Raw genomic sequence first — 26,997 nt, forward strand, 5'->3', positions numbered from 1 at the left:
GGGCACCTGGCACTGGCCACTGTGGGAAGACAGGATACTGGGCTAGATGGACTTTGGGTCTGACCCGGTAGGGCCATTTTTACGTTCTTATGACTTTTATTGGAAGTCCTCAGGAGCAGCTGCTGCTGCCCTGCTCCCATACAAACTGCGCTCTGTGCTCCCAGCCGATCAGAGCGCAAGGTAAGGGGAACACCTGTGAGGGCAGCGCCCCCAGCCCCTGCAGCTGTGCTGTTAACTGAACTACAGGGTTGTTTGGGTGCATCATGGGGCTGGAGAAGCAGGTGTTGCTATTCCCGGGTTGTTCAGAGGAGATACAAAGACAGGGATTTGGGGCTGTCTCTTACGTGGGACATGAGCCAGGAGTTGTTAATGTTAGAGATGGCATAGACTAGAGCAGGGGCAGGGCCTGTCTCTTTATTCCCTTTGCGTACAGCGCCTAGCATAATGGGGTCATGGGCCATTTGCTACGATAATTCAGATAATAAATCAGTGTTCTACATTGCAAGGCCCGCGAGCCAGTGGCGGCTCCCATCGAGCCTAAGTGCGCTAAATTCCCTCTAAGCTGCGCGGCCGCGCAGCTGGCTATAACTAGCCGTGCAGCAGCTCTAAAGGGCCACATGGCAGGGACCTGAAGAGGAGAGAGGTAGGGGGTGGGCGGGAACTGGGGAGGGGAGCAAATTGGGGCTTGCAGGGCTGCTGTGGGCCTCTCCCCAGGCCCGGAGCTCTCTGCTGCTGGCAAGTGGGAGAGCGGGCCCTTCTCCGGAGCCCCATACTCCCTCCCTGTCGGCCCTCCTGCTGGGGGGAGTCCTCCGGCACCAGCCCTAGGGCAGCCTGCCTGCACCCCAAACTGCTCATGCCTGGCCCCACCCTAGAGCCTGAACCCCCAGTCAGAACTCTCCCCCCACCCCCCGCATCCCAAGCCTCTGCCCCAGCTCTGAGCCCTCTCCTGAACCCCGCATCCCAACCCTCTCCTCCAGCCTTAAGCCCCTTCCACACCCCAAACCCCTCATCCACACCTCCACCCCAGACCCCGATGAAGGAAATGCTTTGTGCATTACCCCGCGTAGCCACACGGTGTCACTGTTGCTCCATGCAGAAAATGCTCTGTGCATTTCCCCGTGTAGCCACCCAGTGTCACTGTTGCTCCTTAAGGAAATGCTCTGTGCATTACCCCACATGGCCACACAGTGTCACTTTTGCTCCCTGAAGGAAATGCTCTGTGCATTACCCCGTGTGGCCACACGGTGTCACTGTTGCTCCATGATGGAAATGCTCTGTGCATTACCTCACATGGACACACAGTGTCACTGTTGCTCCTTAAGGAAATGCTCTCTGCATTACCCTGCGTGGCCACACAGTGTCACTGTTGCTCCATGTAGAAAATGCTCCATGCATTACCCCGCGTGGCAACCTAATGTTACTGTTGGTCCATGAAGGAAATGATCTCTGCATTACCTCGGGTGGCCACACAGTGTCACTGTTCCTCCTTAAAAACAACAAGGAGTCTGGTGTCACCTTAAAGACTAGCAGATTTATTGGGGCATAAGCAAGACGGGTACCCAGAAATCACCTACTACAGGACAGACCCAACAAGGACAATAACAGAACACCACTGGCTACCACATACAGCCCTCAGCTAAAACCTCTCCAGCGCATTATCCACGATCTACAACCTATCCTGGAAAATGATCCCTCACTCTCGCAGACCTTGGGAGGCAGGCCAGTCCTCGCTTACAGACAACCCCCCAACCTGAAGCAAATACTCACCAGCAACTACACACCACACCACAGAAACACCAACCCAGGAACCAATCCCTGTAGCAAACCCCGTTGCCTACTCTGTCCCCGTATCTACTCTGGCGACACCATCAGAGGACCCAACCACATCAGCCACACCATCAAGGGCTCATTCACCCACACATCCACTAATGTTATATATGCCATCATGTGCCAGCAATGCCCCTCTGCCATGTACATTGGCCAAACCGGACAGTCCCTCCGCAAAAGAATAAATGGACACAAATCGGACATCAGGAATGGTAACATACATAAGCCAGTAAGTGAACACTTCAGTCTCCCTGGTCATTCTATTACAAATTTAAAAGTCACTATCATTGAACAAAAAAACTTCAGAAACAGACTTCAAAGAGAAACAGCAGAACTAAAATTCATTTGCAAATTTAACACCATTAATCGGGGCTTGAATAGGGACTGGGAGTGCCTGGCTCATTACAGAAGCAGCTTTACCTCTCCTGGAATTGACACTCCTCATCTGTTATTGGGAGTGGACTACATCCACCCTGATTGAATTGGCCCTGCCAACACTGGTTCTTCACTTGCGAAGTAACTCCCTGCTCTTCATGTGTCAGTATATAATGCCTGCATCTGTAACTTTCACTCTATGCATCTGAAGAAGAGAGGTTTTTACCCACGAAAGCTTATGCCCAAATAAATCTGTTAGTCTTTAGGGTGCCACCAGACTCTTTTTTATTTTTGTAGATACAGACTAACACGGCTACCCCCGATACTTGTTCCTCCTTAAGGAAATGCTCTGTGCATTACCCCGCGTGGCCACACAGTGTCACTGTTGCTCCATGAAGGAAATGCTCTGTGCATTACCTTGGGTGGCCACACAGTGTCACTGTTGCTCCATGCAGGAAATGCTCTGTGCATTACCTCGCGTGGCCACACAGTGTCACTGTTGTTCCATGAAGGAAATGCTCTGTGCATTACCCTGAATGGCCACACAGTGTCACTGTTGCTCCATGAAGGAAATGCTCTGTGCTTTAGCTCGCGTGGCCAGACAGTGTCACTGTTGCTCCATGTAGAAAATGGTTTGTGCATTACCCCACGTGGCCACCCACTGTCACTGTTATTTCTTAAGGAAATGGTCTCTGCATTACCCCACGTGGCCACACAGTGTCCCTGTTGCTCCATGAAGGAAATGCTCTCTGCATTACCTTGGGTGGCCACACGGTGTCAATGTTGCTCCATGAAGGAAATCCTTTGCGCATTACCTCACATGGCCACACAGTGTCACTGTTGTTCAATGCAGAAAATACTCTGTGCATTACCTCACGTGGCTACATGGTGTCACTGTTGCTCCATGAAGGAAATGCTCTGTGCATTACCTTCGGTGGCCACACAGTGTCAGTGTTGCTCCATGAAGGAAATGCTGTGTGCATTACCCCGCATGGCCATACTGTGTCACTGTTGCTCCTTAAGGAAATGCTCGTGCATTACCCCGCGTGGCCACACATTGTCCCTGTTGCTCCATGCAGGAAATGCTCTGTGTTTTATCTCACGTGGCCACACAGTGTCACTGTTGTTCGCTGCAGAAAATGCTCTGGGCATTACCTCGCATGACCACATGGTGTCACTGTTGCTCCTTGAAGGAAATGCTCTCTGCATTACCCCGTGTGGCCACACATTGTCCCTGTTGCTCCATGCAGGAAATGCTCTGTGTTTTATCTCACGTGGCCACACAGTGTCACTGTTGTTCGCTGCAGAAAATGCTCTGGGCATTACCTCGCATGACCACATGGTGTCACTGTTGCTCCTTGAAGGAAATGCTCTCTGCATTATCTTCGATGGCCACACAGTGTCACTGTTGCTCCATGAAGGAAATGCTTTGTGCATTACCCCGCGTGGTCACTCGGTGTCACTGTTGCTCCATGTAGAAAATGCTCTGTGCATTACCCCGCGTGGCCACACAGTGTCACTGTTGCTCCATGTAGAAAATGCTCTGTGCATTACCACACGTGGCCACACAGTGTCAGTGTTGCTCCATGAAGGAAATGCTGTGTGCATTACCCCACGTGGCCACACAGTGTCACTGTTGCTCCATGAGGGAAATGCCCTGTGCAGTACCTCACATTGGCCACACAGTGTCACTGTTGTTTGCTGCAGAAAATGCTCTGGGCATTACCTCGCATGACCACATGGTGTCACTGTTGCTCCTTAAGGAAATGCTCGTGCATTACCCCGCGTGGCCACAAAGTGTCACTGTTGCTCCATGCAGTCGATGCATGCGGGCAGTGGACCCCATGCATCCCCCGGCTCCTTCCTCGCTGCGCTCAGGCTATGCGGCTCCCGGGAGTGTGAGCTGCCACCATTGCTGCCACTCCAAGAGCAGGCTCCGGGCTCCGCGCCCCGGCAGTGGCTCATATGCCCGGGAGCCGCAGACCCCGAGCACAGCAAGGGGGGAGCTGGGGGGCGCACGAGGGCCTCTGCCCGCATGCATCTGCTGCAGCTGCAGGCGCCCCCGGGGGGACGCCTGTCTGCAACCTGGGCTGGAGGGGCAAGGGGCACAGCTGCTCCCCGCTAGCGGCGCTGCCACCTTTGCAGGGCTCCTCCCCCCCGCGCCGCACCGGCTCCTCCATGGTGGGGGCTCGCTGCCCCCACAAGCCAACGTTCTGGCTCTCTGGTGTCTCCGGAAGGCGGTTCCTCCCTGCCAAGCCAGGGCACCGCTTTTTGGCAAACTAAGATCCTGTAGGCTGACATGTCCTGAGTAAATATGACCATCATGCACAACTGTTTTTGTCAGTACATTTAGAAACTGACAGTATATACCTGGTTTCAGAAGAAGTGGGCTGTAGTCCACGAAAGCTTATGGTCTAATAAATTTGTTAGTCTCTAAGGCCTTGGCTACACTGGCAATTCACAGCGCTGCACTTGCTGGGCTCAGGGGTGTGAAAAAACACCCCCCCGCGAGCGGAGCGAGTGCAGCGCTGTAAAGCGCCAGTGTAATCAGCGCCTGCAGCGCTGCACATTCGCTCGCAGCACTGCAAGCTATTCCCCTCGGAGAGATGGAGTACTTGCAGCGCTGCGAGAGAGCTCTCGCAGCGCTGGCGGCGCGATTACACTCGTACTTCACAGCACTGCCGCTGCAGCGCTGTGAATCCGCGAGTGTAGCCAAGGCCTAAGATGTCACCCACCTGTTTATGCTCTTTATGTGTGTATATATATCTCCTCAATATATGTTCCATTCCGTATGCATCCGAAGAAGTGGGCTGTAGTCCACGAAAGCTTATGCTCTAATAAATTTGTTAGTCTCTAAGGTGCCACAAGTACTCCTGTTCTTCTTTTTGCGGATACAGACTAACTCGGCTGCTACTCTGAAACAAGTACTCCTGTTCTTTTTGAATATATACCTGGGGGTTGGCAAATGCCTGTTAAGTGGCTTCATTACCCCTTGAATGGCTCTTTAACAATTTCAGTGTTGTGCTGATAGGTCTGGCAGGCTGGAGGCTTTTTCTCTTTTAACTACTAGATCCCCTTCCCAGGAAGACTCCGAGCCTGCAGGAAGGGTCAGAACAGGGATAGGAAATCCAGAAGGGTCGACACTAAGACCCAGTGGGAGCCCCTAACCACTTGGCACCCTAGGCGGCTAGTTCGCCTAGTGGTTGCACCAGTCCTGCATACCACTAAGCCACTGATGCCTATTGAACTTATCCATAGAGCAGCCCCATGGACTCTCTCTCTCCTCTCCTCTCATTGTGCCGTCTCCCTTCATAGGACAAGGGCAGGTGTGGTAGGTGTGCATCCCCACAGGCTAGGTCTCGGGAGTCATGAAGAAGTAGGAGGGGACGAAAATCATGCAGGGCAGTGGGTGCGAGAATGGAGCGGTGACTGTCGGTGTTAACTCGGTCTCTGTTCATTGAGGGGGGCAGATGTAGATATGATGGAAAAGGGAGGCAGGGATGAGGGCAAGAGCTCTGTAATGACGGCTCATGCTTGGCTTTTGCAGCTGCTCTTACAGAGGAATTGTTGTTCAGGAGCCCTAGGCAGAGGAGAAGCTGGCAGAAGTGGATCTGAGCAGCTTGGATATCCTTCTAAGCAGGTATGAACAGTCCTCAGCTTTCTGCCTCCCTCATAACTACACTTCACAACTTTTAGCGGCACGGCTGAAGCCTAAGATAAATGCATGGTAGTAGCTGAGTACACACGGCTGCTTCTCTTTAGGTGAGGCTTGGTTTCTCATAAAAGTTTTCCTCCTTGTTCTGGGTGTGGGAGGAGAATTTCCCTATTTTGGGATTAGCTGTGGGATTACGACCAGGGGAAGAGACAATCGTCTCTTCTGCACAGTGACTCTCTTGGGTGCAGGTGCAACGGGCTGCTTAACATTAGAACGTAAGAATGGCAATACTGGGTCAGACCAAAGGTCCATCTAGCCCAGTATCCTGTCTTCCCACTGGCTAATACCAGGTGCTTCAGAGGGAATGAATAGAACAGGTAATCGTGAAGTGATCCATCCTGTGTGGCCCATTCCCAGCTTCTGGCAAACAGAGGATAAGGACACCATGCCTGCCCATCCTGACTAATAGCCATCGATGGACCTATTCTCCATGAATTGACCTAGTCCTTTTTTGAACCCTATTATAGTCTTGACTTTCACAGCATTCTCTGGCCAGCAATTCCAGAGGTTGAGTGTGCTTTTTAATTGTATCTATAAAGGTGTAATGGGACAGGGAGAAGAAGAACATACACCGATGATAACTTTTGTTTTTCCCTCTTGTATTCTGCTTAGTAGGAAGGAGAAAGAAGTCAAGGGTAAGAGCCCACCCCCGGTGTGAGATGGAAGGCACGCAAGAGCCATGAGACAGTGAGCATTGTTGATGCCAGGCTATGGCGATGCCATCTAGCTGGAAACGGAGCAGCCGTCACTGTCAGTGAGCTAAGTGTCTGGTTTGGTGAGGAGTCTGGTCACGGCCCACATGGCTCCAGGCAGGGATGCGCCGTTAGCTTGGTCTGTGTTTGTAAGAAAAGGTTCCCGTCTAGCTGTGGCTACGAGGGAGACAAGGTCCCCCGTTATCAGTGGCTGCTCATTTTGTCTGGCCAGGAGCGGTGTGTTCATCGCAGCGAAAGGTTGCATCTAGGAGGATGACTCTAGCTGGTGAGTTTCTTGCCTTCCTTCCATGTTTCTCTCTCTCTTCTCTAGTGTGTTGTCTGACCCATTTTCTCGGTCTGTCCTTGTCTCTACTTGTTCGGTCTCCTTTCGTTGAACACGGGCAGGCATGCTAGGTGTGCATCCCCACTGGCTAGGTCTCGGAAGCCATGTAGAAGTGGGAGGGGACAACAATCACGCGGGGCAGCGCGCGCGAGAGTGGAGCATCACTGTCAGTGTTGACGCAGTCTCTGTTCATCGAGTGGGGTTGATGTAGATGGGATAGGAGAGGGAGTCAGGAATGAGGGCAAGATTTTGCCCATCAATTGAGTTTTGTGGAGTGATGGCTCCGGCTTGGCTTATTTGTGGCGCTTGCAGAGGAACAGTCGAGCAGCAGCCGAAGGAAAAGCTGGCAGAGGTGGACCTGAGCAGCCTGGACATCCTTGTAAGCAGAGATTAACAGTCCTCCGCTTTCTGCCTTCCGCATAACTGACTGTGAGTAAGCCGTCAGTGCTTGGAATTCCTCATCTGTGCTCGCTCTAATTTTCTTCACAGGCCATGAGCTTCCTCACTGGGCACGGGGCTCTGTGGGATTGAGGCGGGGGAGGGGCCAGAGTCTGCTCTGCAGAGTGACTATGTCGGGTGCCGTTGCAAGGGGTGCTTTTTGGTTGTAATGCTAAAGGTGTAACGGGAAGAGGGTTGAGGGCAGATATGCTCAGTCCTCAAGTCTCTTCCTTCTCTATCACTGGGTGAGCTTCCCTGGTCATGCCACTCTAGGTATCCTCTCTGAAGCAGGCCATATTCAGTAGCGGACATGAGCAGGGGTCTGAGAGTAGCCCTCGGCCTGTGTCTCCAGTCACCAAGTTGCACCACACATGTTATGTGAAGGGTCCAGAGATCTGCACAGCACTCTGGGCTGACCTGCTCCAGGCTGGGCTCCTGGGTCCTAACCCTCCTGGTTACTGCTCCCCGAGGGCTCTGCTGGCCCTGGAGCCCGACCCCAACCCGAGCGGCTCTTAAGGTCTGTGAGCGGTCGAAGGGCGGCCGGGAACTGAGGAGCAGCCACAGCCCCGGGAACCCATACAGCACAAGGACAAGGGTGGGGAGCGCTGTGGCTACCTGCATCATTGCGCCGCCTAGCGTAGCAGTCACCCTACCCTGCCTGGCTCTGGCCTCTGGGCTGATGAAGGGCTGGAGCCTCTGAGGGGCGGAGGCAGAACTTGCACTTCAGTGAGGGGTGAGGCCTCGTGGTGGTGGTGGGGATGCAGCTGCCACAGTTTTCTGTCTACCCCACCTCAGCTCCCCCAGTGAGGAAGGGGCTGGTGCTGCCCCTGCTGCCCACAGGCTGTCACTGCTCCTGCAGGGCAGATGCACGCTGCGCATTTCCCCAACTGGCCACCGGGTGTCACCGCTGCTCCAGGAGAAACACAGTCTGTATGTTACCCTGCCTGCCCGCCGGATGGCGGTGATGGTCCAAGGCAGATAGCCCAGACATTACCCCGGCTGGCCACCGAGTATCAGTGCAGCGCTGTGGGGGGGAAATGATTTCTGCCTTACCCTGAGTGGCTACGTAGTGTCTGTGTTGCTCCACGAGGGAAATGCTTTGTGCTTTGCCGCGAGTGGCCACCAAGTGTCACTGCTGCTGCATGGGGGACATGCTCTGTGCATTGCCGTGATTGGCCACTGGGTGTCACTGTTGCTCCAGGGCAACTACATTCTGAGAAATACCCCAGGTGGCCTCTAAGATACATGTGTGGTAAAGGCTGAGTACAGACGTCTGCTTCCCTTTAGGTGGGGTTCGGTTTGTAATAAAAGTTTTCCTCCTTGTTCTGGGTGCAGAGGGAGAATTTCCCTATATTGGGAGCAGCTGATCTTCCTGGACAGGGAGGAGCATGTTCACCTGAGCAGAGGCCTGGAACCGGAAAGGTGAGTACAGGTGCTGAATTTGTCCTTCCTATGTGTCTCTCTCTGAGCTCTCATATGTTGGCCAACATACTCTCTCTCTCTCCCCTGGTCCTGTCTCTTTGCATAGAACATGGGCAATGGTGCATGCTCACAGGCTTGGTCTGGGGCGTCTGCAACCCACTGGGGCATTGGGAGGGGGAAGAGAAACATGATGGTACTAGATCCTCCATTGGTAGTGGTGGGGGTGACTGTGGGAGTTGACTGTCACTGTTCATCAAGTGGGGCTGATGTACAGTGGATGGGAGAGGGAGGGCAGTATCTCGTACACCAATAGACCTTTGGGCAGTGATGGCTCCTGCTTGGGTTATATGCTGTGTTTGCAGAGGAATCGCCCAGGACCCCAGCCAGAGGAGAAACTGGAAGAAGTGAACCTGAGCAGCCTGGACATCCTTGTAAGCAGAGATGAACAGTCCTCCGCTTTCTGTCTTCTCCATGACTGTCTGTGAGTGAACAATTATGGCACTCTATTCCTCATCCGTACCACTCTAGTTTTCTTCCACCATTCTCCTGCTGCTCTCTGGACCTGCTGTATCACGGCACACAGTGTCACTGTTGCTCCTTAAGGAAATGCTCTGTGCATTACCCCAGGTGTCCACCCAGTGCCACCGTTGCTCCATGGGGGAAATGCTTTGTGCATTACCTGGATTAGCCACCCAGTGTCACTGTTGCTTTATTTGGGAAATGCTCTGTGCAACTATACAGAGTGTCCACCCGGTGTCAATATTGCTTCATGAAGGAAATGCTCTGTGATTACCCGGGGTGGCCACACAGTCTCATTTTTGCTTCATGAGAGAAATGTTCTGTGCAATTACACTGAGTGGCCACCGGGCGTCACTGCTGTTCCGCAGGGGAAAAGCTCTGACCATTTCCCCGATTGGCCATGTAGTGTCTCTGTTGCTCCATGAAAGAAATGCTCTGTGCAGTCGTCCAACTGGCCGCCCAATGTCACTGCTGCTTCTTAAGGGATTACTCTGAGGGTACTGCAGGTGACAACACAGTGTCACTGTTGACAATGGGGGAAATTCTTTGTGCATTACCCCTTGTGGCCACCTAGTCAGTCTTGCTCCCTGAAATGCTTTGTGAATTACCTGGATTAGCCACCCAGTGTCACTGTTGCTCCCTTTGGAACTACTTTGTGCATTACCTCGAGTGGCCACCAGGTGCCACTCCAGCTCCCTGAAATGTTTACAGATGTCACTGTTGCTCCAGAGTAGCAGCCGTGTTAGTCTGTATCCACAAAAAGAAGAACAGGAGTACTCTAAGGTGCCACAAGTACTGTTGCTCCAGTAGGGTAATGCTTTGTGCATTACCCAAAGTGGCCACATGGTGTCATTGTTACTTCATGTGGGAAATGCTCTGTGCTATTACATCGAGTGGCCACCTGGTGTCACTGTTACTGCCTAAGGAAAATGCTTTGTGCATTCCCCTGGTGGGCCACCTGGTGTCACTGTTGCTCCACGAGAGAAATGATCACTCAGTTTCTGTTCATCCAGTGGGGCTGATGTAGATGGGATGGGAGAGGGAGGCAGGGATGAGGGCAAGATTTCACACACCAATAGAGATTTGTGTCGTGATGGCTCATGCTTGGCTTTTGCAGCTGCGCTTGCAGAGGAATTGGCCAGGAGCCCCAGCCACAGGAGAAGCTGGCACAAGTGGACCTGAGCAACCTGGATATCCTTCTAAGCAGATATGAACAGTCCTCAGGTTTCCGCCTCCCAGATAATTGGCTCTGAGTAAGAGGTCAGTGCTTTGAATTCCTCATGTGTGCTCCCTCTAGTTTCTTCACAGGCCGTGTGCTTCCTCGTAAGTACGGGCTCTGTGGTATCAAGGATGCGGAGGGGCCACAGTCTACTCTGCAGAGTGACTATGTCAGGTGCCGTTAAGGGGGCCAATACAGGGAGGAGAAAAGGGAAAGAGACCTGAACCCTGATTACAGGGCAGTCACATTTTCGTTAGTAAAATATTCCTCCTTTACACAAGGCGGGGGAGGAGTCCTGAATGTGAAAAGATCTGGAAATGAACAGGTAAGGGAGGGATCCTGCTGAGTGTCCCCTTTCCAATCAAGCCTTCCAATGGGCCAGAGCGAAAAGCGCTGTAAAGGAGAGACCTCCGTTCCCTCGGAAGTGGGTGGTCTCGTTGCCCAGCGAGTGCCAACGGCCCAAGAGGAGTTAGAAAGGGGAAACCTGCACCCTTCTGACAGGGAGGGGTCAACGGCACGGGGAATTTTAAAGGCTAGGTCCAAAGGAGCCCAAACCCACAGAGACCTCAACCCGTTTTAAAGGGGGCTCGCTCCGCCTCAGCTATGGAAGGGACCCATAAAGCATTTTGGTTGGCAAGGAATGGACCTTGATCCTTGTTTACAGGGAAGTCCTTTTACTGGGCACCTGAAGGGGGATTAAGCCTGTGAGGAAAAGTGTTGAACCCGACCCCTCGGTAGAGGGGTGCGGTGTGTGCTGTGTGTGCGGTGTGTGCAGCCGTTGGCCGTGGCTTTTTCTTCCCTTTTCCTGCAGTTTCTTTGGTGCTTGTGTCGTCTTGTCCATTTTGTCCTTTGAGTTGCTGGAAAGAGAGAGGTGAAGCGGGTTAGGTGTGGCTCAGTAGAGAGCACGTGTACAAGGTAGATTCAGATGACATTGGCAAGGTACTCGGCCCTGCCGGAAATTACCCTAATTCCTACTCTTCGGCACCGATCTGTTTCAGAGCGCAGGAGAGCTTGCGGCAGAAGGCGGGTCCAGGTGGATGCAGAGGACGCGGGCTTTGACTTGGCTGAGTGCGTGAGTGGGGAGGGCACGGGACAGCTAGTAGGACAAACCCTGAACCCTCTCAAGAGGCTGGTTTCTAGAACTACCTTCCAAATGGCAGTGTTACCTTGTGAAAGGCAGGGAAAGACCCACACTCTAGTTAGAGGGAGCTCACTTTGGACCTTGGCGTGAAGAGGGCCGATGCAGAGAGGAGAAAAGGGAAAGCGTCCTGAACCCTGATTACAGGGCAGTCACCCTTTCTTTAGTAAAATACACCTCCTTTACACAATGAGGGTGGGGGAGTCCTGAATGTGAAAAGATCTGGAAATGAACAGGTAAGGGAGGGATCCTGCTGAGTGTCCCCTTTCCAATCAATCCTCCGTCCCACAGCGACACCCTTCCCGACTTACCTCCTACCCCACCAAGAAAATGACAACTTTGTGCCCCCTACCTTTACCAGAAAAGACCCCTCTGACTTGTGACGCGGTCCTGTTAGTAGGGTTAGGTGCACCCACGTGCCGGCTCTGAATACCACCGCATCTACCTACAACATCTCAACATGAACACATTTCAGAAAGGACCGCCACCTCAATCTCTTCCAACGTAGCCCGAGGAATCTCCTCTCTTTATCACCAAAGAGACACAAGGCCTGGAATTCGGACACAGCTAACGGAGCTGTCCGAATCCCTACAGTTGACGCTCGTCAGTCCGACAGCGTTCTTTCTTGTGCACAAGAAAACAAAGGGTGAAAGTTGTGGTTGGTTGAGCGGTGTAAATTGGGCAGGGCAAAAGGACTTGAGGAAGGATTACACGGAAGTGACGGTCCGAAAGGAGCCCCCCACCTCCCCTGTTCATTTCCAGACTTTGAGACGTTTGCTTGGTTGGGCCATTTCTTGGCTTTTTTGAGAAACGGGGCGAATTTTCCACGGCCTCCGCCATCCCCTTACAGCCGCCCCTTCGCCACACCATGTTCCATCTGACCGGGATAGGTCCCGAGTAAGATTTCACTTCAAATCTCAAAAAAGCCAAGTAGAAATCATTCTGTGGGAATTTACTGTGACTAAGAGAAACAGAAGTTCAACCCTTCTCGAGTGGTGGAGGGTCGGGGGGGGAGTCGCTAAGCCACAGGCACAGAAAGGCTCCCCTAGCTTAAGCGTGAGAGGTATAAGACCTTACACCCTGGTTACAGGGCAGTCATTTTGCCGGGCGTGTCAAAGTGACCTGTGGCTTAATTTGCATGGCAAAGGAGACCGAAACCCTCCTTACAGGGTGGTCCTTAAGCCAGGAGCCTTCCAATGGACCAGAGCGAAAAGCGCTGTAAAGAAGAGATCTCCGTTCCCTCAGAAGTGGGTGGTCTTGTTGCCCAGCGAGTGCCAACGGCCCAAGAGGAGTTAGAAAGGGGAAACCTGCACCCTTCTGAAAGGGAGGGGTCAACCGCACGGGGCATTTTAAAGGCTAGGTCCTAAGGAGCTCAAACCCACAGGGACCTCAACCCGTTTTAAAGGGGGCTCGCTCCGCCTCAGCTATGGAAGGGACCCATAAAGCATTTTGGTTTGTAAGGAATGGACCTTGATCCTTGTTTACAGGGAAGTCCTTTTACCGGGCACCTGAAGGGGGATTAAGCCTGTGAGGAAAAGTGTCGAACCCGATCCCTCGGTAGAGGGGTGCGGTGTGTGCGGTGTGTGCAGCCGTTGGCCGTGGCTTTTTCTTCCCTTTTCTTGCAGTTTCTTTGGTGCTTGTGTCGTCTTGTCCATTTTGTCCTTTGAGTTGCTGGAAAGAGAGAGGTGAAGCGGGTTAGGTGTGGCTCAGTAGAGAGCACGTGTACAAGGTAGATTCAGATGACATTGGCAAGGTACTCGGCCCTGCCGGAAATTACCCTAATTCCTACTCTTCGGCACCGATCTGTTTCAGAGCGCAGGAGAGCTTGCGGCAGAAGGCGGGTCCAGGTGGATGCAGAGGACGCGGGCTTTGACTTGGCTGAGTGCGTGAGTGGGGAGGGCACGGGACAGCTAGTAGGACAAACCCTGAACCCTCTCAAGAGGCTGGTTTCTAGAACTACCTTCCAAATGGCAGTGTTACCTTGTGAAAGGCAGGGAAAGACCCACACCCTAGTTAGAGGGAGCTCACTTTGGACCTTGGCGTGAAGAGGGCCGATGCAGAGAGGAGAAAAGGGAAAGCGTCCTGAACCCTGATTACAGGGCAGTCACCCTTTCTTTAGTAAAATACACCTCCTTTACACAATGAGGGTGGGGGAGTCCTGAATGTGAAAAGATCTGGAAATGAACAGGTAAGGGAGGGATCCTGCTGAGTGTCCCCTTTCCAATCAATCCTCCGTCCCTCAGCGACACCCTTCCCGACTTACCTCCTACCCCACCAAGAAAATGACAACTTTGTGCCCCCTACCTTTACCAGAAAAGACCCCTCTGACTTGTGACGCGGTCCTGTTAGTAGGGTTAGGTGCACCCACGTGCCGGCTCTGAATACCACCGCATCTACCTACAACATCTCAACATGAACACATTTCAGAAAGGACCGCCACCTCAATCTCTTCCAACGTAGCCCGAGGAATCTCCTCTCTTTATCACCAAAGAGACACAAGGCCTGGAATTCGGACACAGCTAACGGAGCTGTCCGAATCCCTACAGTTGACGCTCGTCAGTCCGACAGCGTTCTTTCTTGTGCACAAGAAAACAAAGGGTGAAAGTTGTGGTTGGTTGAGCGGTGTAAATTGGGCAGGGCAAAAGGACTTGAGGAAGGATTACACGGAAGTGAGGGTCCGAAAGGAGCCCCCCACCTCCCCTGTTCATTTCCAGACTTTGTGACGTTTGCTTGGTTGGGCCATTTCTTGGCTTTTTTGAGAAAAGGGGCGAATTTTCAACGGCCTCCGCCATCCCCTTACAGCCGCCCCTTCGCCACACCATGTTCCATCTGACCGGGATAGGTCCCGAATAAGATTTCACTTCAAATCTCAAAAAAGCCAAGTAGAAATCATTCTGTGGGAATTTCCTGTGACTAAGAGAAACAGAAGTTCAACCCTTCTCAAGTGGTGGAGGGTCCGGGGGAGTCGCTAAGCCACAGGCACGGAAAGGCTCCCCTAGCTTAAGCGTGAGAGGTATAAGACCTTACACCCTGGTTACAGGGCAGTCATTTTGCCGGGCGTGTCAAAGTGACCTGTGGCTTAATTTGCATGGCAAAAGAGACCGAAACCCTCCTTACAGGGTGGTCCTTAAGCCAGGAGCCTTCCAATGGACCAGAGCGAAAAGCGCTGTAAAGAAGAGATCTCCGTTCCCTCAGAAGTGGGTGGTCTTGTTGCCCAGCGAGTGCCAACGGCCCAAGAGGAGTTAGAAAGGGGAAACCTGCACCCTTCTGAAAGGGAGGGGTCAACCGCACGGGGCATTTTAAAGGCTAGGTCCTAAGGAGCTCAAACCCACAGGGACCTCAACCCGTTTTAAAGGGGGCTCGCTCCGCCTCAGCTGTGGAAGGGACCCATAAAGCATTTTGGTTTGTAAGGAATGGACCTTGATCCTTGTTTACAGGGAAGTCCTTTTACCGGGCACCTGAAGGGGGATTAAGCCTGTGAGGAAAAGTGTCGAACCCGATCCCTCGGTAGAGGGGTGCGGTGTGTGCGGTGTGTGCAGCCGTTGGCCGTGGCTTTTTCTTCCCTTTTCTTGCAGTTTCTTTGGTGCTTGTGTCGTCTTGTCCATTTTGTCCTTTGAGTTGCTGGAAAGAGAGAGGTGAAGCGGGTTAGGTGTGGCTCAGTAGAGAGCACGTGTACAAGGTAGATTCAGATGACATTGGCAAGGTACTCGGCCCTGCCGGAAATTACCCTAATTCCTACTCTTCGGCACCGATCTGTTTCAGAGCGCAGGAGAGCTTGCGGCAGAAGGCGGGTCCAGGTGGATGCAGAGGACGCGGGCTTTGACTTGGCTGAGTGCGTGAGTGGGGAGGGCACGGGACAGCTAGTAGGACAAACCCTGAACCCTCTCAAGAGGCTGGTTTCTAGAACTACCTTCCAAATGGCAGTGTTACCTTGTGAAAGGCAGGGAAAGACCCACACCCTAGTTAGAGGGAGCTCACTTTGGACCTTGGCGTGAAGAGGGCCGATGCAGAGAGGAGAAAAGGGAAAGCGTCCTGAACCCTGATTACAGGGCAGTCACCCTTTCTTTAGTAAAATACACCTCCTTTACACAATGAGGGTGGGGGAGTCCTGAATGTGAAAAGATCTGGAAATGAACAGGTAAGGGAGGGATCCTGCTGAGTGTCCCCTTTCCAATCAATCCTCCGTCCCTCAGCGACACCCTTCCCGACTTACCTCCTACCCCACCAAGAAAATGACAACTTTGTGCCCCCTACCTTTACCAGAAAAGACCCCTCTGACTTGTGACGCGGTCCTGTTAGTAGGGTTAGGTGCACCCACGTGCCGGCTCTGAATACCACCGCATCTACCTACAACATCTCAACATGAACACATTTCAGAAAGGACCGCCACCTCAATCTCTTCCAACGTAGCCCGAGGAATCTCCTCTCTTTATCACCAAAGAGACACAAGGCCTGGAATTCGGACACAGCTAACGGAGCTGTCCGAATCCCTACAGTTGACGCTCGTCAGTCCGACAGCGTTCTTTCTTGTGCACAAGAAAACAAAGGGTGAAAGTTGTGGTTGGTTGAGCGGTGTAAATTGGGCAGGGCAAAAGGACTTGAGGAAGGATTACACGGAAGTGAGGGTCCGAAAGGAGCCCCCCACCTCCCCTGTTCATTTCCAGACTTTGTGACGTTTGCTTGGTTGGGCCATTTCTTGGCTTTTTTGAGAAAAGGGGCGAATTTTCAACGGCCTCCGCCATCCCCTTACAGCCGCCCCTTCGCCACACCATGTTCCATCTGACCGGGATAGGTCCCGAATAAGATTTCACTTCAAATCTCAAAAAAGCCAAGTAGAAATCATTCTGTGGGAATTTCCTGTGACTAAGAGAAACAGAAGTTCAACCCTTCTCAAGTGGTGGAGGGTCCGGGGGAGTCGCTAAGCCACAGGCACGGAAAGGCTCCCCTAGCTTAAGCGTGAGAGGTATAAGACCTTACACCCTGGTTACAGGGCAGTCATTTTGCCGGGCGTGTCAAAGTGACCTGTGGCTTAATTTGCATGGCAAAAGAGACCGAAACCCTCCTTACAGGGTGGTCCTTAAGCCAGGAGCCTTCCAATGGGCCAGAGCGAAAAGCGCTGTAAAGGAGAGACCTCCGTTCCCTCGGAAGTGGGTGGTCTCGTTGCCCAGCGAGTGCCAACGGCCCAGGAGGAGTTAGAAAGGGGAGACCTGCACCCTTCTGACAGGGAGGGGTTAACGGCACGGGGCATTTTAAAGGCTAGGTCCAAAGGAGCCCAAACCCACAGAGACCTCAACCCGTTTTAAAGGGGGCTCGCTCCGCCTCAGCTATGGAAGGGACCCATAAAGCATTTTGGTTGGCAAGGAATGGACCTTGATCCTTGTTTACAGGGAAGTCCTTTTACTGGGCACCTGAAGGGGGATTAAGCCTGTGAGGAAAAGTGTTGAACCCGACCCCTCGGTAGAGGGGTGCGGTGTGTGCTGTGTGTGCGGTGTGTGCAGCCGTTGGCCGTGGCTTTTTCTTCCCTTTTCCTGCAGTTTCTTTGGTGCTTGTGTCGTCTTGTCCATTTTGTCCTTTGAGTTGCTAGAAAGAGAGAGGTGAAGCGGGTTAGGTGTGGCTCAGTAGAGAGCACGTGTACAAGGTAGATTCAGATGACATTGGCAAGGTACTCGGCCCTGCCGGAAATTACCCTAATTCCTACTCTTCGGCACCGATCTCTTTCAGAGCGCAGGAGAGCTTGCGGCAGAAGGCGGGTCCAGGTGGATGCAGAGGACGCGGGCTTTGACTTGGCTGAGTGCGTGAGTGGGGAGGGCACGGGACAGCTAGTATGACAAACCCTGAACCCTCTCAAGAGGCTGGTTTCTAGAACTACCTTCCAAATGGCAGTGTTACCTTGTGAAAGGCAGGGAAAGACCCACACTCTAGTTAGAGGGAGCTCACTTTGGACCTTGGCGTGAAGAGGGCCGATGCAGAGAGGAGAAAAGGGAAAGCGTCCTGAACCCTGATTACAGGGCAGTCACCCTTTCTTTAGTAAAATACACCTCCTTTACACAATGAGGGTGGGGGAGTCCTGAATGTGAAAAGATCTGGAAATGAACAGGTAAGGGAGGGATCCTGCTGAGTGTCCCCTTTCCAATCAATCCTCCGTCCCTCAGCGACACCCTTCCCGACTTACCTCCTACCCCACCAAGAAAATGACAACTTTGTGCCCCCTACCTTTACCAGAAAAGACCCCTCTGACTTGTGACGCGGTCCTGTTAGTAGGGTTAGGTGCACCCACGTGCCGGCTCTGAATACCACCGCATCTACCTACAACATCTCAACATGAACACATTTCAGAAAGGACCGCCACCTCAATCTCTTCCAACGTAGCCCGAGGAATCTCCTCTCTTTATCACCAAAGAGACACAAGGCCTGGAATTCGGACACAACTAACGGAGCTGTCCGAATCCCTACAGTTGACGCTCGTCAGTCCGACAGCGTTCTTTCTTGTGCACGAGAAAACAAAGGGTGAAAGTTGTGGTTGGTTGAGCGGTGTAAATTGGGCAGGGCAAAAGGACTTGAGGAAGGATTACACGGAAGTGAGGGTCCGAAAGGAGCCCCCCACCTCCCCTGTTCATTTCCAGACTTTGAGACGTTTGCTTGGTTGGGCCATTTCTTGGCTTTTTTGAGAAACGGGGCGAATTTTCCACGGCCTCCGCCATCCCCTTACAGCCGCCCCTTCGCCACACCATGTTCCATCTGACCGGGATAGGTCCCGAGTAAGATTTCACTTCAAATCTCAAAAAAGCCAAGTAGAAATCATTCTGTGGGAATTTACTGTGACTAAGAGAAACAGAAGTTCAACCCTTCTCGAGTGGTGGAGGGTCGGGGGGGGAGTCGCTAAGCCACAGGCACAGAAAGGCTCCCCTAGCTTAAGCGTGAGAGGTATAAGACCTTACACCCTGGTTACAGGGCAGTCATTTTGCCGGGCGTGTCAAAGTGACCTGTGGCTTAATTTGCATGGCAAAGGAGACCGAAACCCTCCTTACAGGGTGGTCCTTAAGCCAGGAGCCTTCCAATGGACCAGAGCGAAAAGCGCTGTAAAGAAGAGATCTCCGTTCCCTCAGAAGTGGGTGGTCTCGTTGCCCAGCGAGTGCCAACGGCCCAAGAGGAGTTAGAAAGGGGAAACCTGCACCCTTCTGACAGGGAGGGGTCAACCGCACGGGGCATTTTAAAGGCTAGGTCCCAAGGAGCTCAAACCCACAGGGACCTCAACCCGTTTTAAAGGGGGCTCGCTCCGCCTCAGCTATGGAAGGGACCCATAAAGCATTTTGGTTTGTAAGGAATGGACCTTGATCCTTGTTTACAGGGAAGTCCTTTTACCGGGCACCTGAAGGGGGATTAAGCCTGTGAGGAAAAGTGTCGAACCCGATCCCTCGGTAGAGGGGTGCGGTGTGTGCGGTGTGTGCAGCCGTTGGCCGTGGCTTTTTCTTCCCTTTTCTTGCAGTTTCTTTGGTGCTTGTGTCGTCTTGTCCATTTTGTCCTTTGAGTTGCTGGAAAGAGAGAGGTGAAGCGGGTTAGGTGTGGCTCAGTAGAGAGCACGTGTACAAGGTAGATTCAGATGACATTGGCAAGGTACTCGGCCCTGCCGGAAATTACCCTAATTCCTACTCTTCGGCACCGATCTCTTTCAGAGCGCAGGAGAGCTTGCGGCAGAAGGCGGGTCCAGGTGGATGCAGAGGACGCGGGCTTTGACTTGGCTGAGTGCGTGAGTGGGGAGGGCACGGGTCAGCTAGTAGGGCAAACCCTGAACCCTCTCAAGAGGCTGGTTTCTAGAACTACCTTCCAAATGGCAGTGTTACCTTGTGAAAGGCAGGGAAAGACCCACACCCTAGTTAGAGGGAGCTCACTTTGGACCTTGGCGTGAAGAGGGCCGATGCAGAGAGGAGAAAAGGGAAAGCGTCCTGAACCCTGATTACAGGGCAGTCACCCTTTCTTTAGTAAAATACACCTCCTTTACACAATGAGGGTGGGGGAGTCCTGAATGTGAAAAGATCTGGAAATGAACAGGTAAGGGAGGGATCCTGCTGAGTGTCCCCTTTCCAATCAATCCTCCGTCCCACAGCGACACCCTTCCCGACTTACCTCCTACCCCACCAAGAAAATGACAACTTTGTGCCCCCTACCTTTACCAGAAAAGACCCCTCTGACTTGTGACGCGGTCCTGTTAGTAGGGTTAGGTGCACCCACGTGCCGGCTCTGAATACCACCGCATCTACCTACAACATCTCAACATGAACACATTTCAGAAAGGACCGCCACCTCAATCTCTTCCAACGTAGCCCGAAGAATCTCCTCTCTTTATCACCAAAGAGACACAAGGCCTGGAATTCGGACACAACTAACGGAGCTGTCCGAATCCCTACAGTTGACGCTCGTCAGTCCGACAGCGTTCTTTCTTGTGCACAAGAAAACAAAGGGTGAAAGTTGTGGTTGGTTGAGCGGTGTAAATTGGGCAGGGCAAAAGGACTTGAGGAAGGATTACACGGAAGTGAGGGTCCGAAAGGAGCCCCCCACCTCCCCTGTTCATTTCCAGACTTTGTGACGTTTGCTTGGTTGGGCCATTTCTTGGCTTTTTTGAGAAAAGGGGCGAATTTTCCACGGCCTCCGCCATCCCCTTACAGCCGCCCCTTCGCCACACCATGTTCCATCTGACCGGGATAGGTCCCGAATAAGATTTCACTTCAAATCTCAAAAAAGCCAAGTAGAAATCATTCTGTGGGAATTTCCTGTGACTAAGAGAAACAGAAGTTCAACCCTTCTCAAGTGGTGGAGGGTCCGGGGGAGTCGCTAAGCCACAGGCACGGAAAGGCTCCCCTAGCTTAAGCGTGAGAGGTATAAGACCTTACACCCTGGTTACAGGGCAGTCATTTTGCCGGGCGTGTCAAAGTGACCTGTGGCTTAATTTGCATGGCAAAGGAGACCGAAACCCTCCTTACAGGGTGGTCCTTAAGCCAGGAGCCTTCCAATGGGCCAGAGCGAAAAGCGCTGTAAAGGAGAGACCTCCGTTCCCTCGGAAGTGGGTGGTCTCGTTGCCCAGCGAGTGCCAACGGCCCAGGAGGAGTTAGAAAGGGGAGACCTGCACCCTTCTGACAGGGAGGGGTTAACGGCACGGGGCATTTTAAAGGCTAGGTCCAAAGGAGCCCAAACCCACAGAGACCTCAACCCGTTTTAAAGGGGGCTCGCTCCGCCTCAGCTATGGAAGGGACCCATAAAGCATTTTGGTTGGCAAGGAATGGACCTTGATCCTTATTTACAGGGAAGTCCTTTTACCGGGCACCTGAAGGGGGATTAAGCCTGTGAGGAAAAGTGTTGAACCCGACCCCTCGGTAGAGGGGTGCGGTGTGTGCTGTGTGTGCGGTGTGTGCAGCCGTTGGCCGTGGCTTTTTCTTCCCTTTTCCTGCAGTTTCTTTGGTGCTTGTGTCGTCTTGTCCATTTTGTCCTTTGAGTTGCTAGAAAGAGAGAGGTGAAGCGGGTTAGGTGTGGCTCAGTAGAGAGCACGTGTACAAGGTAGATTCAGATGACATTGGCAAGGTACTCGGCCCTGCCGGAAATTACCCTAATTCCTACTCTTCGGCACCGATCTCTTTCAGAGCGCAGGAGAGCTTGCGGCAGAAGGCGGGTCCAGGTGGATGCAGAGGACGCGGGCTTTGACTTGGCTGAGTGCGTGAGTGGGGAGGGCACGGGACAGCTAGTAGGACAAACCCTGAACCCTCTCAAGAGGCTGGTTTCTAGAACTACCTTCCAAATGGCAGTGTTACCTTGTGAAAGGCAGGGAAAGACCCACACCCTAGTTAGAGGGAGCTCACTTTGGACCTTGGCGTGAAGAGGGCCGATGCAGAGAGGAGAAAAGGGAAAGCGTCCTGAACCCTGATTACAGGGCAGTCACCCTTTCTTTAGTAAAATACACCTCCTTTACACAATGAGGGTGGGGGAGTCCTGAATGTGAAAAGATCTGGAAATGAACAGGTAAGGGAGGGATCCTGCTGAGTGTCCCCTTTCCAATCAATCCTCCGTCCCTCAGCGACACCCTTCCCGACTTACCTCCTACCCCACCAAGAAAATGACAACTTTGTGCCCCCTACCTTTACCAGAAAAGACCCCTCTGACTTGTGACGCGGTCCTGTTAGTAGGGTTAGGTGCACCCACGTGCCGGCTCTGAATACCACCGCATCTACCTACAACATCTCAACATGAACACATTTCAGAAAGGACCGCCACCTCAATCTCTTCCAACGTAGCCCGAGGAATCTCCTCTCTTTATCACCAAAGAGACACAAGGCCTGGAATTCGGACACAACTAACGGAGCTGTCCGAATCCCTACAGTTGACGCTCGTCAGTCCGACAGCGTTCTTTCTTGTGCACGAGAAAACAAAGGGTGAAAGTTGTGGTTGGTTGAGCGGTGTAAATTGGGCAGGGCAAAAGGACTTGAGGAAGGATTACACGGAAGTGAGGGTCCGAAAGGAGCCCCCCACCTCCCCTGTTCATTTCCAGACTTTGAGACGTTTGCTTGGTTGGGCCATTTCTTGGCTTTTTTGAGAAACGGGGCGAATTTTCCACGGCCTCCGCCATCCCCTTACAGCCGCCCCTTCGCCACACCATGTTCCATCTGACCGGGATAGGTCCCGAGTAAGATTTCACTTCAAATCTCAAAAAAGCCAAGTAGAAATCATTCTGTGGGAATTTACTGTGACTAAGAGAAACAGAAGTTCAACCCTTCTCGAGTGGTGGAGGGTCGGGGGGGGAGTCGCTAAGCCACAGGCACAGAAAGGCTCCCCTAGCTTAAGCGTGAGAGGTATAAGACCTTACACCCTGGTTACAGGGCAGTCATTTTGCCGGGCGTGTCAAAGTGACCTGTGGCTTAATTTGCATGGCAAAGGAGACCGAAACCCTCCTTACAGGGTGGTCCTTAAGCCAGGAGCCTTCCAATGGACCAGAGCGAAAAGCGCTGTAAAGAAGAGATCTCCGTTCCCTCAGAAGTGGGTGGTCTCGTTGCCCAGCGAGTGCCAACGGCCCAAGAGGAGTTAGAAAGGGGAAACCTGCACCCTTCTGACAGGGAGGGGTCAACCGCACGGGGCATTTTAAAGGCTAGGTCTTAAGGAGCTCAAACCCACAGGAACCTCAACCCGTTTTAAAGGGGGCTCGCTCCGCCTCAGCTATGGAAGGGACCCATAAAGCATTTTGGTTTGTAAGGAATGGACCTTGATCCTTGTTTACAGGGAAGTCCTTTTACCGGGCACCTGAAGGGGGATTAAGCCTGTGAGGAAAAGTGTCGAACCCGATCCCTCGGTAGAGGGGTGCGGTGTGTGCGGTGTGTGCAGCCGTTGGCCGTGGCTTTTTCTTCCCTTTTCTTGCAGTTTCTTTGGTGCTTGTGTCGTCTTGTCCATTTTGTCCTTTGAGTTGCTGGAAAGAGAGAGGTGAAGCGGGTTAGGTGTGGCTCAGTAGAGAGCACGTGTACAAGGTAGATTCAGATGACATTGGCAAGGTACTCGGCCCTGCCGGAAATTACCCTAATTCCTACTCTTCGGCACCGATCTCTTTCAGAGCGCAGGAGAGCTTGCGGCAGAAGGCGGGTCCAGGTGGATGCAGAGGACGCGGGCTTTGACTTGGCTGAGTGCGTGAGTGGGGAGGGCACGGGACAGCTAGTAGGACAAACCCTGAACCCTCTCAAGAGGCTGGTTTCTAGAACTACCTTCCAAATGGCAGTGTTACCTTGTGAAAGGCAGGGAAAGACCCACACCCTAGTTAGAGGGAGCTCACTTTGGACCTTGGCGTGAAGAGGGCCGATGCAGAGAGGAGAAAAGGGAAAGCGTCCTGAACCCTGATTACAGGGCAGTCACCCTTTCTTTAGTAAAATACACCTCCTTTACACAATGAGGGTGGGGGAGTCCTGAATGTGAAAAGATCTGGAAATGAACAGGTAAGGGAGGGATCCTGCTGAGTGTCCCCTTTCCAATCAATCCTCCGTCCCACAGCGACACCCTTCCCGACTTGCCTCCTACCCCACCAAGAAAATGACAACTTTGTGCCCCCTACCTTTACCAGAAAAGACCCCTCTGACTTGTGACGCGGTCCTGTTAGTAGGGTTAGGTGCACCCACGTGCCGGCTCTGAATACCACCGCATCTACCTACAACATCTCAACATGAACACATTTCAGAAAGGACCGCCACCTCAATCTCTTCCAACGTAGCCCGAGGAATCTCCTCTCTTTATCACCAAAGAGACACAAGGCCTAGAATTCGGACACAACTAACGGAGCTGTCCGAATCCCTACAGTTGACGCTCGTCAGTCCGACAGCGTTCTTTCTTGTGCACGAGAAAACAAAGGGTGAAAGTTGTGGTTGGTTGAGCGGTGTAAATTGGGCAGGGCAAAAGGACTTGAGGAAGGATTACACGGAAGTGAGGGTCCGAAAGGAGCCCCCCACCTCCCCTGTTCATTTCCAGACTTTGAGACGTTTGCTTGGTTGGGCCATTTCTTGGCTTTTTTGAGAAACGGGGCGAATTTTCCACGGCCTCCGCCATCCCCTTACAGCCGCCCCTTCGCCACACCATGTTCCATCTGACCGGGATAGGTCCCGAGTAAGATTTCACTTCAAATCTCAAAAAAGCCAAGTAGAAATCATTCTGTGGGAATTTACTGTGACTAAGAGAAACAGAAGTTCAACCCTTCTCGAGTGGTGGAGGGTCGGGGGGGGAGTCGCTAAGCCACAGGCACAGAAAGGCTCCCCTAGCTTAAGCGTGAGAGGTATAAGACCTTACACCCTGGTTACAGGGCAGTCATTTTGCCGGGCGTGTCAAAGTGACCTGTGGCTTAATTTGCATGGCAAAGGAGACCGAAACCCTCCTTACAGGGTGGTCCTTAAGCCAGGAGCCTTCCAATGGGCCAGAGCGAAAAGCGCTGTAAAGAAGAGATCTCCGTTCCCTCAGAAGTGGGTGGTCTCGTTGCCCAGCGAGTGCCAACGGCCCAAGAGGAGTTAGAAAGGGGAAACCTGCACCCTTCTGACAGGGAGGGGTCAACCGCACGGGGCATTTTAAAGGCTAGGTCCTAAGGAGCTCAAACCCACAGGGACCTCAACCCGTTTTAAAGGGGGCTCGCTCCGCCTCAGCTATGGAAGGGACCCATAAAGCATTTTGGTTTGTAAGGAATGGACCTTGATCCTTGTTTACAGGGAAGTCCTTTTACCGGGCACCTGAAGGGGGATTAAGCCTGTGAGGAAAAGTGTCGAACCCGATCCCTCGGTAGAGGGGTGCGGTGTGTGCGGTGTGTGCAGCCGTTGGCCGTGGCTTTTTCTTCCCTTTTCTTGCAGTTTCTTTGGTGCTTGTGTCGTCTTGTCCATTTTGTCCTTTGAGTTGCTGGAAAGAGAGAGGTGAAGCGGGTTAGGTGTGGCTCAGTAGAGAGCACGTGTACAAGGTAGATTCAGATGACATTGGCAAGGTACTCGGCCCTGCCGGAAATTACCCTAATTCCTACTCTTCGGCACCGATCTCTTTCAGAGCGCAGGAGAGCTTGCGGCAGAAGGCGGGTCCAGGTGGATGCAGAGGACGCGGGCTTTGACTTGGCTGAGTGCGTGAGTGGGGAGGGCACGGGACAGCTAGTAGGACAAACCCTGAACCCTCTCAAGAGGCTGGTTTCTAGAACTACCTTCCAAATGGCAGTGTTACCTTGTGAAAGGCAGGGAAAGACCCACACCCTAGTTAGAGGGAGCTCACTTTGGACCTTGGCGTGAAGAGGGCCGATGCAGAGAGGAGAAAAGGGAAAGCGTCCTGAACCCTGATTACAGGGCAGTCACCCTTTCTTTAGTAAAATACACCTCCTTTACACAATGAGGGTGGGGGAGTCCTGAATGTGAAAAGATCTGGAAATGAACAGGTAAGGGAGGGATCCTGCTGAGTGTCCCCTTTCCAATCAATCCTCCGTCCCTCAGCGACACCCTTCCCGACTTACCTCCTACCCCACCAAGAAAATGACTACTTTGTGCCCCCTACCTTTACCAGAAAAGACCCCTCTGACTTGTGACGTGGTCCTGTTAGTAGGGTTAGGTGCACCCACGTGCCGGCTCTGAATACCACCGCATCTACCTACAACATCTCAACATGAACACATTTCAGAAAGGACCGCCACCTCAATCTCTTCCAACGTAGCCCGAGGAATCTCCTCTCTTTATCACCAAAGAGACACAAGGCCTGGAATTCGGACACAACTAACGGAGCTGTCCGAATCCCTACAGTTGACGCTCGTCAGTCCGACAGCGTTCTTTCTTGTGCACAAGAAAACAAAGGGTGAAAGTTGTGGTTGGTTGAGCGGTGTAAATTGGGCAGGGCAAAAGGACTTGAGGAAGGATTACACGGAAGTGAGGGTCCGAAAGGAGCCCCCCACCTCCCCTGTTCATTTCCAGACTTTGTGACGTTTGCTTGGTTGGGCCATTTCTTGGCTTTTTTGAGAAAAGGGGCGAATTTTCCACGGCCTCCGCCATCCCCTTACAGCCGCCCCTTCGCCACACCATGTTCCATCTGACCGGGATAGGTCCCGAATAAGATTTCACTTCAAATCTCAAAAAAGCCAAGTAGAAATCATTCTGTGGGAATTTCCTGTGACTAAGAGAAACAGAAGTTCAACCCTTCTCAAGTGGTGGAGGGTCCGGGGGAGTCGCTAAGCCACAGGCACGGAAAGGCTCCCCTAGCTTAAGCGTGAGAGGTATAAGACCTTACACCCTGGTTACAGGGCAGTCATTTTGCCGGGCGTGTCAAAGCGACCTGTGGCTTAATTTGCATGGCAAAGGAGACCGAAACCCTCCTTACAGGGTGGTCCTTAAGCCAGGAGCCTTCCAATGGGCCAGAGCGAAAAGCGCTGTAAAGGAGAGACCTCCGTTCCCTCGGAAGTGGGTGGTCTCGTTGCCCAGCGAGTGCCAACGGCCCAGGAGGAGTTAGAAAGGGGAGACCTGCACCCTTCTGACAGGGAGGGGTTAACGGCACGGGGCATTTTAAAGGCTAGGTCCAAAGGAGCCCAAACCCACAGAGACCTCAACCCGTTTTAAAGGGGGCTCGCTCCGCCTCAGCTATGGAAGGGACCCATAAAGCATTTTGGTTGGCAAGGAATGGACCTTGATCCTTATTTACAGGGAAGTCCTTTTACCGGGCACCTGAAGGGGGATTAAGCCTGTGAGGAAAAGTGTCGAACCCGACCCCTCGGTAGAGGGGTGCGGTGTGTGCTGTGTGTGCGGTGTGTGCAGCCGTTGGCCGTGGCTTTTTCTTCCCTTTTCCTGCAGT

General features: G+C 52.7%; 1 long non-coding RNA gene across 15 annotated transcripts in view; it reads left to right on the plus strand.

Annotated features, from left to right (window-relative positions):
- Positions 1-26,997, plus strand: part of LOC128823474 (uncharacterized) — a 112,677-nt gene that overhangs the window by 9,001 nt on the left and 76,679 nt on the right. For 10 of the 15 annotated variants that reach the window (XR_008441753.1, XR_008441757.1, XR_008441750.1 and 7 more), the window contains 6 exons: positions 5,750-5,842; positions 6,533-6,895; positions 7,265-7,381; positions 8,726-8,812; positions 9,175-9,293; positions 10,449-10,591. This is a non-coding gene — a long non-coding RNA (uncharacterized LOC128823474). The other 5 variants (XR_008441761.1, XR_008441763.1, XR_008441751.1 and 2 more) reach the window with 4 other exon arrangements.

Source organism: Malaclemys terrapin, chromosome 15 (assembly GCF_027887155.1).
Source record: "Malaclemys terrapin pileata isolate rMalTer1 chromosome 15, rMalTer1.hap1, whole genome shotgun sequence".
Taxonomy (NCBI): domain Eukaryota; kingdom Metazoa; phylum Chordata; order Testudines; family Emydidae; genus Malaclemys; species Malaclemys terrapin.